Below are 14747 nucleotides of genomic sequence, written 5' to 3'. Positions count from 1 at the left end.
AAAAATTGAAACCCAAAGAATAGAAAATTTCTAAAGATTGTAGCTTTTAAACAATAAAAGTATTGGAAGACAAGGAAGCCATGAACGAACGTATGTACATACGTACTACTTCTGCTTGCATGGATGCTTGCTTTATGGACTAGCACTTTTGCTTTCTTTAGTGTTCGACTGCCGTTCTTTGTAGTGCTGGCCTCGGTACTCGTGTGGGACGAGAACTTTTACTTTACTTTTGCTTGTCTAGTGCTATCCTGGAGGTGAGCACTTTTATTTTTCATGGTGCTTGCTCGAGGTATGAGCACCTGACATTGCTCGTTGAGGTAAGTAATTTTATGCTACATCCAAGTTGTTCACTAAAGCCTAGGCACTTTTTGTTGATAATTTATATTTTCTTGTAGATTTTCCTCACAATAGTTAGTTTAGAAAAGTCATTGTGCTCACAATGCTCTCCTGAAGGCTAGCACTCTTGTTATCTGCGATGCTAGCCTAGGTGGCAAGCACTTTTACTGTCCATTATGCTTGCACGTGCAATGGCAAATTGTGTTTTTTCCTTTAATAGTTAGTTTAGGAAAGTCCTACTCCCCGCGGTGCTTGGATGTTGGCTAGCATTTACGCATTCCAGGGTTCTCACCTAGATGACAAGCACTTTTGATCTAGGGGTGCTTGTCTAGGTATTAGCACTTTTGTTCTATGTTGCGCTCACTCGAATGGCAAGCACTTTGTCTTTCCATGAATTTTGTCGAGGTGGTGAGTTTTATACTCTTTCTCGTTGCTTGCTGAGTTGACAATCACTTTTTCTCTTGCGTGTGCTTGCTTAGGTAGCGAGCACATTTGCTCTATTGCCCAGATGACTAACACAAGAGGTGGAGTGAATTGAGTTATATTAAAAAAATAACAATTATAAATCAAATATACAATATAAAATATAAACAAAATACGAAATAGTAATAAATATAAAGGGTAAGGATAAGAGAGGAGCAAACTCAATATGTTAACGAGGTTCGGCCCCACTGCCTACGTCCTCGTCTCAAGCTACCCCTCGTGAATTCCCAAATTTACTATTCAACCTCTTTCAGGTGGAGATAGAAACCTATTATACCTTTGAACAATACTGTTACAAAGGATCCATGTAAAACACTCTCTACACTTGCAATCACCTTACACGTGGTGATTCAACTATTCCCTGTGTAGAACACTTTCTACACGCATAAGGGTTATACACATCCTTTTACTGATATAAGAGTTGATAGTGGGTAAGTAATCAGAAAACACTCATCAATGAGTGGAATAAGAACAATACAGCGCAAACTATATCTCTCAAAATGAACAAGAATTAAGGCTCAATATTTAGAGAAGAGAGAATGAAAGTTTTGAATGAATGTTGTATGCTCTTGGTGTTATGAATGTGAAACTCTCAAATGATCTATTTATAGGCATATAAGACTTCATATTCAAATTTAAAAAGATTCGCATGTCAAAAATAATATCATTCACTTTTTCAAAAAATTCAAATAAAAGATTCTTCTTTTTCAATTGTCAAAGACAACATCATTCATTTTTCAAATATTTCAAATCTAATCTTTTACTTTTGACATATGATAAAATGAGCACACTTTATTCTTCAAAAAATTCAAACCTAATTTTTTACTTTTTGCATATGAAAAAAAGAGCACACTTTACTTTTTAAAATTTTCAAACAAAATCATCTACCTTTTGCATAAGTAAAAAAAAATATTAATCACTTTTCAAAATATTCAAATAAAACATGCACATATGAAAGATGACAATCAATCATTTTTAATATTTTCAAAATTCAACCCTTTAATCAAGGTATGCACATGTGAAAGATGACAATCAATCATCTTTCAAAATTTTCAAATTTAATTTTCAAAATATTCATGCACATGTGGAAAATGTATTTTAATGCTTTATGATAAAATATTAATTTTGAGCCTTAATCCTAATTTCGAATTTTTAAGAGATTTACAGCATTACTCTATGACTTTAATGTGAACTTGTTCCCTTCTTACTCATGCTTGTTTCCTTGATGTGCTTGACTCCATTGTGTAGATAACTTGAACTTGAGATTTCTTTATTCTTTGAATTCATTTGTTATCATCAAAATCCATGTGTAGATATATAATTACACAAAATTTGAAACCTTGGGTTCAACAATCTCCCCTTTTTTATGATGACAAATACTTGATAGAACCTGAAGCCTGTATTAATACATAAACTCCCCCTGAGAATGTGCGTTAGTTTTTCAAGCAAAAGTATAAATATAATTCTAAACATATATAACAAGTTTAGCAATTCAAATAATGTTAATGTTCTAGTCTAACACTTCTCCCCCTTTTGACATCATTAAAAAGGATCCGCAGCAAGTAAATAGACTAAAGAAAACGGTGCGTTAGTAGAAACTGTAGATAGTTGAAAAAATGGATCCGTCCGTGACCCGACAAGTGTGGCTGAAGATTTGAAAAAAAACACCTGATGTTGTTGACAAACGAGATTGAAGGCTCCGACTTTTAAAAAAATGTCATTTTCACCGATCGGTAAAAAAAAATCACATTACTCTTTGACTTGGATGATAGCTCTTCTTGTTCTTTATGCCATCTCTATAAAATCAGTTTTAAAGTTCATCCAATCCGCATCAACTTTTCTTCTCATCTCTATAACTCATCTGCATTCCTTCAACATTCTAACTTTAAGCCTTCTATTCTTTTCTCAATGGCTCATTCTTCTAACATTTCTCTACATCCATCCATGAAGCATTTTGCACCTAAACCTTCTATCTTTTCTACAGCTGTCATCAGTGCCATGTTGCAGCAAGAAAATAATTTAGCTAATAAGTCAGATTTCGATACTATCTATGACTTGGTGAGTCTTAGGACTCGCCACTCTTCCTCTATTGTTGCTTTTTCCCAATGGCTACAAGTCAGAAATCATGAAGTTGAAAAGCTCAAAGAACAAATTGTTGTAATTTAACGAATTGTTCAAGAGTCTCACATAAGGGAAGGAATCATTCGGCAGAAAAATAAATAGTTGAAATCTTTATTAGATTTTTCATTCCACTTACCGGTTCCCATGGATAAGAATGACATGATATTGTATGAAGAAAATGAGCGTCTCAAATATGAGGTTAAGAATCTCAAGTTTATGTAAAAGTATTTAAAAAATCTATCTCTATTTTTATTGACTCTGGTCTATCTTTTAAGAAATATTCATAGCATGCATCATACCTATTTCTCTTCTGATCATACATAATCTATTTTCTGGTAAAGGTTTTGTAAAAATATCTGCTAACTGATCGTGTGTATTTGTGAACTCTAATACTATATTGCTTTTCTACACATGATCTCGAAGAAAATGATATCTTATTTCAATATATTTAATTCGAGAATGTTGTATTGGGTTTTTTGAAAGATTTATAACACTTGTATTATCATATTTGATTGGAATGTGATTATACATGAGTTTAAAATTTTCAAGTTGTTGCTTCATATAGAGAACTTGAGCACAACAACTACCCGCAGTAACATATTCTGCCTCAACAGTAGATAATGCAACAGAATTTTATTTTTTACTAAACCAAGAAACTAGTGCATGACCTAAGAAATGACATGCTCCACTAGTGCTTTTTCGATATATTTTACAACCAGCAAAATTTGCATCTGTGTAACTGATTAGATCGAAAAATGTGTGCTTAGGGTACCATAACCCTATGTTAATTGTACCACTAAGATATCTAAGAATGCGCTTAACTGCAATTAAATATGATTTTTTTGGAGATGATTGAAAGCGTACACATAAGCACACACTAAACATAATATTTGGTCTACTGGCTGTTAAATATAATAAGATACCAATCATACCTCGATATATCTTCGAGTAAACTGGCTTACCGGATTCATCTTTATCAAGTTTAGTTGATGAGCTCATTGGTGTTCCAATTTCCTTAGCACCTTTCATCCCAAACTTTTTCAGTAATTCCTTAATATATTTTGATTGATTGATGAATGTTCCACTTTTTGCTTGCTTAATTTGCAATCCGAGAAAGAATGTAAGTTCTCCCATCATACTCATATCAAATTCTTCCTGCATAGTCTTAGCAAAAACTTGACACATATTTTCATTAGTAGTACCGAATATTATATCATCAACATAAATCTAAATAAAAAAATATCATCTTTTTCATATTTAATGAAAAGAGTTGTGTTGATTTTTCCTTTTGAAAATTTTTTTTCAATCAAAAAACCATTGAGTCTCTTGTACCAAGCTCTAGGAGCTTGTTTGAGTCCATATAGTGCTTTTGTGAGTTTGAAAACATGATTTGGAGAAATATGATTTTCAAAACCTGAAGGTTGCTCAACATATACCTCTTCATTTATAAAACTATTTAAGAAAATACTTTTAACATCCATTTGAAAAAATTTAAAATTTTTATAACAAGCATATGCAAGTAGCATTCGACTAGCTTCTAATCTTGTGACTGGTGCATATGTCTCATCATAATCGATTCCTTCTTCTTGATTAAAATATTGGGTTACAAGTCGAGCTTAATTTCTAATAATGATTCCGGACTCATCTTTTTTGTTTTTAAAAACCCATTTTGTTCCAATAATAGTATGATTTTTGGGTTTATGAATAAGTGTCCAAACATAATTTCTTTCAAATTGATTCAACTCTTCTTCCATAACTAGAATCCAAGATTTATCAAGAAGTGCTTCATCAATATTTTTGGATTCAATCTGAGATAGAAAAACAGTATGATTGCAAATATTTCTAAGAGATGATCGAGTACTTACACCTCATGAAGGTTTTTCCAAAATTTGTTCCATGTTTGAAAGTTTGGAAATAAGTTCCATGTTGGCATGACCTAATCTTCTATGCCATGGCCAACTAGTTTCATTTTGAGCTGAAAAGCAAATAACATCTTGCGAAGTAATTTCTTCAAAATCAATTGTATAAACATTGTTGCTTCTAAAAGTAATAAAACAAATATTACAATCATGATCATCTAAAATAATGCACTTATCTATTTTGAAAGTAACTGTAAATCGTTTATCACATAATTGACTTATGTTCAAAAGATTATGTTTTAGACCTTCAACAAGTAGAACATCTTCAATTATGAGAGAAAATTCATTACCAATTTTACCTATTCCCACGATCTTCCCTTTCGAGTTGTCTCCAAATGTCACGTGTCCTTCTTCTTTAGATCTAAGATAAAAAAACTTAGTCTTGTCTTCCGTCATGTGTCTTGAACATCCACTATCTAAAAAAAATTTAGTTTTTCTTGTGGATGACTTCATGCATACATATAAAAATAATTAAAATGATTTTTCTTGATACCTAAATTCTTTGGGTCATTTATTTATTAGTATTAGAAGAAACAAGATTTTTAGGTACCCATATGGCCCTAATAGTCATTGTATGATTTCTTCTAATGGGACAAGTATGATAATTATGACCATTTCTATTACAGAAATTGCAAATAGTACGTGACATATATGAAGAACTTGAATGATTATAATAATATCTTTTTTTGACTGAATTATTTTTATGAAAAGAATTTTGAATATTAGTATTTGATCTAGAAGCATTATCAAAGAAATTTTTATAAGGTTTGTATTTTTGTTTTGACATATATCTCAAACCTGTCTTGTCAAAAACACATCTTTGACTACCAAGAAATTTTTTAAAATTTTTTTTTCCATTCGTAAAGTTTTTAACAATATTTTCTAAATCGGTTTTCTTCTTCTTTAACTCAAGATTTTCATCTTTCAAAACGATACTTTCTTTTTTTAAAATATCAATTTCGTTTGTTAAAGAAGAATTTTTCTTTTTCAAAGCAATAAACTTGATACCTAATTTTTCAAATTCCTCATATACCTCTTCTAAAATATTTTACAATTTTTCATATGAAAGATCTTCAATATTATCAAGATTTGTTACCTCAATGTCATATTTAGTCATAAGATAAAGATTTACTGATTCTCCATTGCTTGCTTCACTATCTGAACTACTTGAATCATCATCTCATGTATATTTCATTACTTTTTTGTCCTTGTTTCGATCTTTCTTTAGCAGAGGACAATCTGGCTTGATATGACCAGACTTATTATATCTATAACAAATTAAAGTGTCATTTTTACTTGAATCTTTCTTGGAAAACTTTTTGAAAGATTTCCTCGGAGGATTTTTAGTTTTCTTTAAGAACCTTTAAATTCTTCTTGTTATCATCGTAACTTTTTCATCTTTGTCTTCGTTTTCCTCATCTTCATCACTTCCACTTTCATGAGGAACAGTTTTAAGTGCCAATCTCTTTTTTGGCTTTCCTTCTTCTTCTCCTCTTTTCAATGTGTACTCGTGAATGATAAGTCACCCGATAAGTTCATTCACTTCGAGTTTCTTGAGGTCTCTAACTTCAAGAATCGCTGTCACTTTTGATTCCCAACGTTTTGGTAGAGAGTTAAGAATTTTTCTTACTATCTTCACCTTGGAATAAATTTTGTTAAGAGCTATCAAGCTGTTTATGATGTTAGTAAAATGAGTGTGCATACTAGAAATAGATTCATCATCATTCATCTTAAACATTTCATATTCATGAGTAAGAATATAAATTTTTGATTCCTTAACTTGCGAAATTCCTCATAAGTAACTTTCAAGTTATCCCAATTTTTTTTGCCGTAGCGCAAGCCATTATTCTATTAAATTCATTTCCATTGAAAGCATTAAATAATAAATTCATAACAGTTAAATTCAAAGTATAAAATCTATCGTCTTCACGATCAAACTCTTCTTCTTCCTTTTTGACCTTTATTCCATCAACCACTTTTGTTGGAATATAAGGTCCATTTACATATATTTCCAGATTTTTCGACCTTGAGCCTGAAAGAATATTCTCATTCTAACTTTCTAAAATGAGTAATTATCTCCACAAAAGAGTGGAGGCCAACTGCTAAATTGATCTTCACCAAATGAAGCTGCAATGTTAGCCATAAGATCTTAACTCAAAAGATAGTTAATCTTATAATAGAGCTCTTAGCTCTGATACCAATTGTTGCCAGATGACTAGCATAAGAGGGGGGTGAATTGAGTTGTATTAAAAAAATATAACAATTATAAATCAAATATACAATATAAAATATAAACAAAATATGAAATAGTAATAAATATAAAGAGTAAGGATAAGAGAGAAGCAAGCTCAGTATGTTAATGATGTTCGGCCCCACTACCTACGTCCTTGCCTCAAGTTACCCCTTGAGAATTTTTCAATTCACTACTCAACCTCATTCAGGTGGAAATAGAAACTTATTACACCTTTGAACAACACCGTTACAAAGGATCCGTGTAGAACACCCTTTACACTTACAATCACCTTACACGTGGTGATTCAACTATTCCCTGTGTAGAATACTTTTTACACGCACAAGGGTTATACACACAATTTTACTGATACAAGAGCTGATAGTGGGTAGGTTATCAGAAAATACTCCTCAATGAGTAGAATAAGAACAATACATCGCAAACTATATCTTTCAAAATGAACAAGAATTAAGGCTCAATGCTTAGAGAAGAGAAAATGAAAGTTTTGAATGAATGTTGTATGCTCTTGGTGTTATGAATGTGAAGCTCTCAAATGATCTATTTATAGACATATAAGACTTTATATTCAAATTTAAAAAGATTCACATGTCAAAAACAATATCATTCACTTTTTCAAAAAATTCAAATAAAAGTTTCTCATTTTTCAATTGTCAAAGACAACATCATTCATTTTTCAAATACTTCAAATCTAATCTTTTACTTTTGACATATGACAAAATGAGCACACTTTACTCTTCAAAAAATTCAAACCTAATCTTTTACTTTTTGCATATGACAAAAGAAGTACATTTTACTTTTTAAAATTTTCAAACAAAATCATCTATCTTTTGCATAAGTAAAAAAAACATCAATCACTTTTGAAAATATTCAAATAAAATATGCACATGTGAAATATGACAATCAATCATTTTTAATATTTTTAAAGTTCAACCCTTTAATTAAGGTATGCACATGTGAAAGATGATAATCAATCATCTTTCAAAATTTTCAAAATATTCATGCACATGTGGAAAATGTATTTTAATGCTTTATGATAAAATATTAATTTTGAATCTTAATCCTAATTTCAAATTTTTAAGAGATTTACAACATTACTCTATGACTTTAATGTGAACTTTTTTCCTTCTTGCTTATACTTGTTTTCTTGATGTGCTTGACTCTATTGTGTAGACAACTTGAGCTTAAGACTTCTTTATTCTTTGAATTCATTTGTTATCATCAAAATCCATGTGTAGATATATAATTATACAAAACTTGAAACCTTGGGTTCAACATGCTCTCTATGACGCTCGCTCGGGCCAAGTACTTTCCCTTTCCATGATACTAGTGGAGGTGTTTGCCTCCATCTTTTAGATTAAAAAAACCGTAGAGAGAGAGAGAGAGAGAGAGAGAGAGAGAGAGAGAGAGAGAGAGAGGGAAACAAGAAAGAAAATATAAGTCTAACCCGAAGCAAATGCCAAAATTTATGCCCTAAATCTACCCCGTCTCTCAAACCAACAATCAGGTGCAGATGACCACACCAAGACGCACACCATCATACCGAGATAAGCTTTAAGCATGACTCCATAATACCTCTTCTTTTCTCCATGCCAACGAAATCGTAGCATCCAAAACTAGTCGTTGAATGAGTGAATGAAAGCTTTGATCAAGGTAAATCTATTGACATTCAAATTTTTATGGTGAAAATGAAAGAAGAAAGAGAAATGTTAGGGACGTGTTCCACTCCTAGCCATAGCCCGCTACTTGGAACTTGCAAAGATGGTGGCCAGTGTGCCTAATGCACATTTGATGCCTAAGTGAGTGATATGTAGAATGTGATACCACTAAGATAGTGATCAAGAAGGATTATGTTACACGCACATGTTGTCGTCTTATTTTATATATAGACGTAGGTAGTTAATGATAGATGCTAAGGACGATCATCTCATTGGGTCTTATCTCCATGTTCTTTTAATTTGATGCTCATTCCTAGAATGTTGGATTCATTCCAACTTCCTGGATCAATTATCCATTCTTAACTCCTATGGTAATTATGAGATCGAGTCGTATAGGTCGTAAAGACTCCAACGACCCAATCCTCACCACTTGCTAAGTTGGGCCTCCTCCTTACCAAATGCAATTCAAGCTCTTCTAATTATCCTACTAATTTCTTTTGCGTGAGTGCAAGGGAAATAAATTGTTGACGATGCTACCTTGCTGGTCAATTGACCCTTCCCCAATATGAGCTATAACGGCTAAATCTTGGCAAACGTAGTGATCATTTAGTAGGCACTTGACCGACACCCTCAATGGGAGGGAGTCTAGTAAACACCCCGCTTGGCGATTTATTTTCCCAGGCATCGGATATTTCAGACATCAATGACTTTTTGTGACACGCGTCCCTCTTACTTACATCTCCAGATTGTGCAATGATGATGATATCAGTCCCCTTTGATCTTCTTTACTTGATCGCGTAACCGTTGCTCCATTACTCCTTCATAGTCATCCTTCTGCCATCATTCATTTTCTACTCTTCACATTAGCTTATTCTTCCACTTGTATTTCTTCTTCTTCCCTTATCGTGAAACCCTAGACTTATTAAATAATGGCCTAACAAAGTTCTTCAAGACTTTGCGAAAGGACTCATGGTGCCTCAAAGGGCGAGGAGGTCAAATGACCCCGCGACCCCTGTAAACACCATATGCGAGCGCTAAGTCTTGCGGTGCCAAAAGGGGTGTGGAAGGTAGATGACACGCGACTCCTCCAAAAACCCTAGGTGAGCCCAAAGGCTCACATTGAAAAAGGGCGCGCAGGACACGAGATCCTGCGACCCATCTCCAAACTCCACAGGGGCAGATAAAAAGCCCATGTAGCAAACACTTAATGAACTGAGCAAGACACAAATAAACACAAATGCAAATCACAAAGCATTCATACATTGTCTCAAATACGTGCAAATGCAAACAACAAAAGCATTCGTACATTGTTTGATACACAATCCAAGTAGTACAAGAGATAACAGATACAAAAATCCTTTAAATGGGGAATAACGGATCCGACATCTTTGGAGGGGGTGGCCAAAAAGGCATCATGCATGGTGTTGCACCCCACTGTATAGACGAATTGGTGAAAATCAGATCAGGCTTGATTGACTCAAGACTCAACTTCTTTAGATTGACATGGGGGTTCACCAGTAGGAAAGGTCTGAGCCTCGCCATGCCAGCCCTATAGTCATAACCAAAGGCAAGGTCACAACAGACCTGGTTGCCCCAATTTGCGGCGACACAAGTTCTTTCTTAGAAGCTGCTAGCACCGATTTTAGTTCCAATATTTGTTAATCTCGCCTTTTAACCTTCTTGTTGACATGCAAGCGGGAGTCATCCAGCTTCTACTGGTTCACATTCACCCACTCCCGATCCTTCTTCATGGTGGAATGCCTCTGGGAAAGCTCCTCCAAAGCCCCCCGCACTTAAAAGAGCTCAAGTTCAGCACGCTGCTGACATTCTCTAGCATTCACCGCTACCTCTGAAAGCTTAATGCAGTGTTGCTTGGCAGCTGCAACTCCTCTTGGGAGGAATTGAATTCCTTTCGGAGACTAGTTGACTGAGCTTGGACAGAATCACTCTCCTCCCTCAAAGCGTTAGCTTAAAGCTATTCTGGACATTGACTTTCCTTGCCACGAAGGTTAGACGCCTCCTCATGGAGGATTTCCACATCACCCACTAGTGAGTGGGCATTATTGTCTACTTGCTAAAGGAGGATCCCTACTTTAGCCCTCTCAGCTTTCTACTGTTTGAACTCTTTTTTAGCCCATAATGAAAAAACACGTCTTGATCGAACCTATTCTTCAAGCTCAATGCAACCTGCCACAATCCAGGCAGCCAGATCATCTACGCCTTGCAGCAATCGGCGCACATAAGTAAAAAAGGAAAAAAAAAAAAAAGACAAAGAGAGAGGCAGGAAGATGACAAGTCATACCGGAAAGAGAAAACCTCACAATTCGCTAACCATGTCCTCGACAGACCCCTTATTAGAGGGGTGGGAAGGACCTGCATGCCCCTCCACTTGAGACCCTAGCACTGGGCCATGTTGAGGCCCAAGGAAAAAAGAGCTTGGGGTGGATGAAAGGAAGTCTTAAGCCATATGCGAAAGTGCAAGCTAGCAAGACTACCTTCTCGACAAAGCCTTCGTCATCAATAGCACCCTGAATAGACAATTCCTCATCTTGCTAAGATCCCATAAAAATTCCTCATCTTGCTAAGATCCTTGGTGGTGAGAACAGAGCGCTAATCAACGCCCTCAAAATAAGGAACTTCTCTCTGAATAGACAATTTTGGGGCATCCTGAGTGGAAAGTCATGAAGAGCTTTGCTAGGCCATTATCGAAGGAGGCTATGATTTTGGCAACAAGGGAAGAAGAAGAGATGTTGGGGGAAGAATAAGATAATGTGAAGAGGGAAAAGGAATGATGGCAGAAGGATGACTATGAAGGAGTAATGGAGCAACAGTTACATGATTGAGTAAAAAATATCAAATGGGACTGACAGCATCACCATATCATGCATATGGTGATGTAATGGAAATGAGATATGGGCTAAGTGAGAGGGACATGTGTCACGGACAGTCACTAACGTTTGAAATGTTTGATGCCTGAGAAAATGAATCGCCAAGCAGGGTGTTTACTAGACTTTTGCCCATAGATGGCGTCGGTCAGGTGCCTATTAAATGATCACCACGTTTGTACATATTTAGCTGTTATATCTCACATTGGGGAAGGTCATTAAACCTGCACGGTAGCATTGTCATCAATTTAATTCCCTTGCGCCCATGCAAAGGGAATTAACGGAATAACTGGAGGGACTTGAGTTGCCCTCGGTAAAAGGTGGGCCATCCATAGAGGCCCAACCCAGAGAATGGTGAGGATTAGGTCATTGGAGTCTTAACGACCTACACAATTCCATCTTGTAATCACTAGAGCAGTTAGGATGGATAATTGATCAAAAAAGTTGGGGCGAATCCAACATTCTCAAGATGAGCATCAAATCAAGAGAACATGGAGATAAGACTCAATGGGATGATCATCCTTAGTATCTATCATTAACTACCTATGTCTATATATACAGTAAGTCGACATCATGCACAGGTAACATAATTCTTCTTAATCACTATCTTGGTAATAACCCATTCCACATATCACTGACTTAAGCATTGAAGGTGTATCATGCATATCGGGCCATCATCTTTGTTAGTTACAGGTAGAAGGTGCTGGCTGGCAGTGGAACACATCTTTAATAAGAAAAAAAAAAAGAGATTACCATAAGTACGGTCTACAGCTAAAAGTGATAAATGCGGTGGTTGGATGGGCTAGCAGTGCGAGTGGTTGTGATGGTAGTTGAGAGAGAGGAAGAAGAGTGTTAAAGACATTTTTGAGAGAGTGGGAGAGAGTTTTGAACTATATGTTAATTCCATCAATAAATCAACACGACGCAACCAACATTTGATGTTTGTAGCCATGATTCCTGGCTCAAATTAGCTGCTATGCGATTATTGGAGAAAGAAGTAAGAGTGTGAGGATTTGTTGGACGATAAAGCTGGTCACACAATTTTGCTAAAAGTTTGTTCATTCCAAATCTTAGAAGACCAAATATTTTTTAAGTGCAAAACTTTGACTTTATAAAAGATTTATAAGCCAGCATATTCACATGCACTTTTGTACTGTGTGTGTGTAAAGTACTCCTGATGCACAAATTGTCTGAAATATAATAGGACATATTGTGATATCTCATTTAGGTAAGTGAAAAAGGATTAGTGATGTATAGGATTTCACATAATTTGAGAATAAGAAGTTCTTACTTTTTATAATATTTAATGGAGTTTCAATTATATCATTGATTAGTCAATTTGGATTATAAGCCATGTGACTTTGGCCTTCAAGCGATATAAATATATTGATAATTATATTTATTTATTTTAATCTTGAACATCTTTTAACAAATACTTCACATAAAATAATATTGACTAGTTGATTATTACGTCACCCAGTTATATATACTTGACTATGAAATTAAGGTAGAGCATAATGGACAGCCACAACAGTATCCTTGACCATGCAGAAATTTTGATGTTGCTCTACGTAATTTATTTTCTAGACTAGTTCGTCCAAGTGGCGTAGCTAGGAATTCATTTATATATTTTATGAAAATACAACAATAAATATGAAAATATAGTCGATATATATATATATATATAATATCTTGATGGGTGGTACTGATATTATGTAGTAACTTTTAACTATTCACACTAAACAAATTCTGAAAAAGATGGTACATGGAAAACTTTGTGGGAGGCATCATGATGAGGAGCACGGATGAGTTTTGATCATCACAAATGCCAAACACGGTTAATATCCACTTCTTATCTTTATTATGAGTCGAGGATCAGACATGGCTGGTTCTAAAACTTAGCCTGCCCCTGCCAATTTCAATAATAACTGTAACATACATCCATTATTTTTTTTTTCTCAAATAACATACATCCATTAATTGATTTTTTATAAGCACTTTGAGATTTGTAAAGAGATTTTTTTTTAGTTAATTGCAAAATCGAAATCAACATGAAAAATATATATATATATATATATCAAAACAAACGCGTAACATGCCAATACCATATGGCAACCTTACCCATTACTTTTCAAATATAAGATTGGTGGATGCCTTGGATTACAAAAACAACAGTCAAGTATTTAATTTTGCAAAAGTTTAAAAATTGAGGTCACAAGTTGTAATTTTTTTTTTTTAATTAACACCAAGTGTTTGGAACAGCGTCCCAACTAACCCAGGAGTTGCACACACTCTCAATAAGGAGTTTGTCGTTAGTGCACTTTAGGTAATTCAAGAAAAAAATCTCTAAATCTAATAGCTCCTAGAGATTGTTTACACTTAGAATTTGAACCTTAGATCTAGAGGGAACAATGAGCATATCCTCAAGCCCAAAGCCTTCACCACTTGAGCCAACCCTTAAGAGTTGTCACAAGTTGCTATAAAAGGTCAGTCCGGACCCGAAAAACCAATCGGACCGACTGGTTTGGCTCGGTCCGGACTGGACCGAGAAATATGGGGTTTGATTTCAGTCCATGATTCCTTAGACCAAACTAGTTTGGTCTGGTCCACGGTTCCTCGAACTGAAGTAGACCGGATCGACCGAATTAAAAAATATATATATATTTTTATTTTTTATATATATTATTTTATATAATAATTATATAATTAATTATGTAATTTTCATCTAACCTATTCCCATTTATAATATAAAATTTTAAAGATATAATTAAAAAATAATATTCTATTAATTAAGTAGTGTATATTATCAATTAATTTATAACCAATTCACCATTTACTAATTACTAACATCTACATCTATATCTAATTAAAGTTATTAGATAAACTTTTTGTAAAATACCTAAGTTGTAAGTAAATATAAAGTAATTGGTAAATTATAAATTAACTAACCTAATACCAATTCCCCATTATTTATATAGTATATATATTATAATTTATATATATATATATATAATTTATAATATGTATTATGTATGTATATATAATTTATAATATGTATCATTGACCATATAATTTTTTTTAAGAAAATTCTTCTTGT

This window comes from Carya illinoinensis, chromosome 9, assembly GCF_018687715.1.
Source record: "Carya illinoinensis cultivar Pawnee chromosome 9, C.illinoinensisPawnee_v1, whole genome shotgun sequence".
NCBI classification, from domain to species: domain Eukaryota; kingdom Viridiplantae; phylum Streptophyta; class Magnoliopsida; order Fagales; family Juglandaceae; genus Carya; species Carya illinoinensis.
Note: the sequence above shows the minus strand (reverse complement) of the source record.